This window comes from Podarcis melisellensis (genome assembly GCF_964234715.1).
Source record: "Podarcis melisellensis genome assembly, chromosome: 2".
NCBI lineage: Eukaryota > Metazoa > Chordata > Lepidosauria > Squamata > Lacertidae > Podarcis > Podarcis melisellensis.
This window is the reverse complement of record NC_138529.1, coordinates 97,739,589-97,744,347: the sequence shown is the minus strand read 5'-3', so window position 1 is coordinate 97,744,347 and position 4,759 is coordinate 97,739,589. Positions and strand designations below refer to the sequence as shown.

Below are 4,759 nucleotides of genomic sequence, written 5' to 3'. Positions count from 1 at the left end.
TTCTGCACATGCGCATGACGTCCTTTTGAGCATCTGCGCATGAGTGAGTGTCGAAACCCGGAAGTAATGCATTCTGTTACTTCTGGGTCGCCGTGGAACGCAACCTGAAAATGCTCAACCTGAAGCAACTTCAACCTGAGGTATGACTGTACTGCCCTGGCCCTATAATGTATATACTGTAGCACAGAAAGGCCTCAGCAGGGCTGGTCCAAGACATTTTGGCACCTGAGGTGAACCACAAAATGCTTCCCCTGCCAGGGAAGAAAGCGTGAGCGAAGATCTACATCAGGAATAAGGAAGGAATGGAGACCTATGTTGGGAACAAGGGTGGGAGAAGACCAGCAGTGCTTCCTTTTCGCTGAGAGGTCACTGTAAGAGGCAGATCCAACCTCCAAGGAGCTGTTGCTGCCATCTTTGAAGCAGCAGTGGGCGATGCATTCCTTGGAGGCTGGAACTGCTGTGGATCCCGTCATCTGAGACAATCGCCTCACCTTGCCTGATGGGTGGGCTGGGGCTGGGTCCAGTGTATTAAAAGGAATCTCTCTTCCCAAATGCTTTCTGAATTGGAGTAAGGTCAGAGGTAGTCCCCTGCTCATTCATGTAAGCACAAACTAGTCCCGAGGCCTTTTCTTTTGGGGCATCTTCTCCGCAGCACTCCCTGTTCTGGAAAAGTGTGACGCCCATCTCCCTTGGAAGCTCTTCCCATCACTGGTGTCACGGTCCGGTCTACGGGTGATCGGAGTCCCGGCTAAGGACATTGGGACCGGGGACAAGATGGCGGGGTGGGAGCAGGAATGAGAGTCCAGAAGCCAGGGGTCCGAGGGTCAGGTAGCAAGGAGTCACGAAGTCAAGGGTCTGAGGGTTGAGAAGCAAGGAGTCATGAAGTCACAGGTCCGAGGGTCGAGAAGCAAGGAGTCAAGAAGCCGAGGTCCGAGGGTCAGGAAGCAAGAAGCCAACCACAGCAAGGCAGGAAATGAGTTGCTGTGGCAAAGAGCCAAAGGGAAAGGCTGACCTTATATCCCTTCCCGGCTCTTGCCACCAGGTGCAGTGAGTTACCAAGTGGCCTCACCTGTGCGGCTGCACCTTGCCTCTCCAGAACAAACTTAGGAAGGCCCCAGTCCTGCAAAGTCCTAATGGTCGCACTCCTAACTCAGGGCAGTCACTCATCCTCACTTGTAGGTAAGCGTTTTGTTGGCAAAAGCCAGGCATTTCTCCACTCCATTCATTGCATCTGTAGCCCAAATACTTTACTTTGCAGGATCAAAGCCCAGATGCATCGTGCAGAAGAAGTTGCTACCACATCCACAGAGTGCTACTGCAGTCCCCAACTCACAGGAAAAGCCTTGCCATCCCTGAGGATCACTACCCTCAGCTCTGCTATTCTTGTCGTTGCAGCATCTGTCCTTGAGGTCAATGGTAGCTTATCCACATCCCGTCTCCCAGAGGCCAATCGCTTCCATGTCCTTCACACACCTTTGTCTCTTGGTGCCTGCAAGTTCTGATTGCCATAGTATCTGTCGCCCTGACACATAAGTGATTAGCAGTTTACTGATTGCTGCTTTGATTGAGGCAAATTGAGAAAGACTTTCACTAACATCACTTATGCCTTTGAAAGGCTTATTGCTTTGAAGTTGCTAAAATTAAGACTGTCGGCACACACACACACACACACACACACACGGCAAAATTTAACAGCTGACGGATTTCTCTCAATACTTTGCACAAAGTTTTGTCGCTTGGTTTTTACTCTTATACGTTGAACCCTAGGGGTCCCCAAAGCATTGTACCTTGTTTGAGATTGTAGGACATAAGCAATAGCAAAACAATTGTTTTCCTGGAATCAATTACACCCGCTATTCAAAGTTATCTTTCAAACCTCTCTCTCTCTCTCTCTCTCTCTCTCTCTCTCTCTCTCTCTCTCTCTCTCGGCATTCCTCCTACACTTTAGAAATGTACATACGCTCTAAATAAAAATGAAAACAGCAGCTCCGGACTATGAAAATGAAGGGTAAATTTTGGAAAACACAACTGAGGGTCACAGACCATCTCCATTTTTGTTTATTAGTTTTAGTTTATTTAAAATGCTACCTTTTTTTTTACAAAAAAAATTATCCTGGGACACTACACAAATAAAAATGTAAAATAAAATTCAGTTGCCTAATTGAAGTACTAGGAAACCACAATAAAAGCAAAAAAGGATGTTACTGATTATTTGCGTGCACTATATAGAAACAACTGTAAATATGAGAAGATGATGTTTTTAACTTTCTAAGTCCCACGGCACTCAGCTGGACTTACTTCTGGGTAGATATGTACAGGATTCAGTTGCACTGTTAATTAATTCATTTGTAGTATTTATGTCCTTCCCTTCACCTGTTTACAAAATAGTAGGCTGCGTTTAGTTGATATGCCCACACGAGACTCAGGCAGATCATTACATTCAGTGTATCAGGTACCCACAAACTGCACAGCACCTGTGAGTAGCTCCCACCTGTCTTTTATCAGGTTGCCACCTCACTGGCAGCAGGATAAATGCTTCCCTCCATGGTCACTGGAGACAACGGAGGCCTGCTTATACCTCTGAACATGTTCAGTATCGATAGACAGTATGAAGCATGCAGAGAAACATCATCCAGAGTAAAGCATGCATGTAAGCACACTGCTGTGTCATTAAAGGCATATTAAATACTCAACAGAACAACACAGACTGCAAAACTACAATGTTGGAAGCAGCTGAGCATGTGGAGGTTTGCTATATTTTCATTCATTCTTTTTATTTACAGTGGTACCTCGGGGTCCGTTCTTAACCCGAAACTGTCCTTAACCTGAGGCACCACTTTAGCTAATAGGGCCTCCCACTGCCGCTGCGTCGCGACTGCACTATTTCTGTTCTCATCCTGAAGCAAAGTTCTTAACCCGAGGTACTATTTCTGGGTTAGCGGAGTCTGTAACCTGAAGCGTATGTAACCTGAAGCGTTTGTAACCCAAGATACCACTGTATTTATTAAATTTCTACAACACCCTTCATTTGAGGACCACAGGGCAGTTTGCAAAATAAAAACACCAAGCATTCAATTTATAAAATACTTACATATTGCAATTTCATTTAAAAAAATACAAAAGTTTACCACAATGATATATGCACAAAACTTATTCTATATGGCACAAAACTTACCTCTTTTTTAAAAAAAGCAAACAAGCAAATCACCACATATTGCAGAATATGATTCCCCCCCCCCCGAAATATTTGCATAAGCCTGGCAGCAAAGAGAAATTTTCAGCAAATGTTTAAAGTGAATATAGAAAACAGCAATTGAACCTCTATCAGAGGAGCGTTCCGTATTAGCACCTTGCCCTCTCTTCCAAGGAGGTCAGAGCAATAATTTAACCTCACAGCTATTCTGTGCACCAATGCCCCGCAATGAACTTTTGAGTCTGAATTTACCCACAACACAAATCGATGCTCGGAGGCCACTGTCCTATGCTGGCTGCACACTTTTCCATGGCGGTGCTGCTGCAGAGCTGGAAGGCTCTTCTGCAAAAGAATGGGAGGGGGTTTACATCTACATTAGCTATATAAGGGGAAAGCATTAGAGTTAAGGCTATAGCGTATATTCTGCATTTGGCTTCTCTATGTGTGTGGATAAGTAAAACATTTGTTTCCTAGGCTTTGCAGATTGGGAGTCAAGCATGATATAACAAGACAGGCAATAGATCACAATAGCTTATTCGGCCGGGTGTGTTACGCTGATTTTCATAAAGATTTACATACCCAGCAGCACTGGGGATTTCTCATTTCAGTACTGCAGCCTACAAAGGAGTGAAAGAAGGCAAACACTCCTGATGCACTACTTCCTCTGTCCCTCTTTTTCAAAAAATAAAGTTAGAATTGCAGCCAGCATAGTATTCCTTCTCCCCTCCTTCCTCCTCCTTTTCTGTTGTTGAATGAAGATTAAGAATTTTGGAGATGATGTGCAACAGCGCCACCTGCTGATACCTGGCAAAACAAGGCATGTATTTTTTAGCGATGCGCCCTGCCACCTTATTCTTTTCAAAATGGGGTTCTGATTGGATGGGGGAGGAAAGCACATGTGATTTGTACTTCCTGTTTGAAAAGGAACTGACACGGTACAAGGGTGCGAGCTCAAAACCTGTCTCCTCCTGCTGTGTTCCTTTATTGTAATGCTATGCACCCTCCAACATTTTGAGTCCCAAAACAGGGGTATGCATTTTCACACCCATGCTCCCATGTGAGTCATGTGACCTGCTCGAGTTCACAGGGCCCAAGAAGAAGAAGAAGAAGAAGAAGAAGAAGAAGAAGAAGAAGAGGAGGAGGAGTAGGAGTTTGGATTTGATATCCCGCCTTTCACTCCCCTTCAGGAGTCTCAAAGCGGCTAACATTCTCCTTTCCCTTCCTCCCCCACAGAAGCGCTTTCTTTGGGGCAGTGCTTGCAAGATCACAGCATCCAAAATGGCTGCTGTCCCCTTGCATGAGAAAAACGGGGAGACCTGTTTTTTCTGGGACACTTGCGAGGTATGTGCTATGTAAAGTGCATGTAAAAAGTAGGAACACCTTTGCACAGCTGCTCACTCTGGACCCAGATAATGTGTGAAGCCTCTCCGGTCTTGGCTGGACTTTTACAACCGGCGCTTAAGCCAGATTCTGCAAATGGCTTGCTTCCCTTCCCTCTGATTCAACTGGGTGGATGTACCTGAGATGTAGCTGCGCGGCCCTGTCAGAAAAAGCAGCTGTGGACAG

The 4,759-nt window shown here is 45.5% G+C and overlaps 1 long non-coding RNA gene across 1 annotated transcript; it reads right to left on the bottom strand.

Moving 5' to 3' along the window:
- Nucleotides 1–360: 360 nt before the first annotated feature.
- Nucleotides 361–3,876, bottom strand: LOC309365453. The gene is made up of 3 exons (XR_014166161.1): nucleotides 3,773–3,876; nucleotides 3,450–3,535; nucleotides 361–855 (listed from the first exon to the last, which is right to left on the bottom strand). It is a non-coding gene; the product is annotated as an uncharacterized lncRNA (long non-coding RNA).
- Nucleotides 3,877–4,759: the final 883 nt, after the last annotated feature.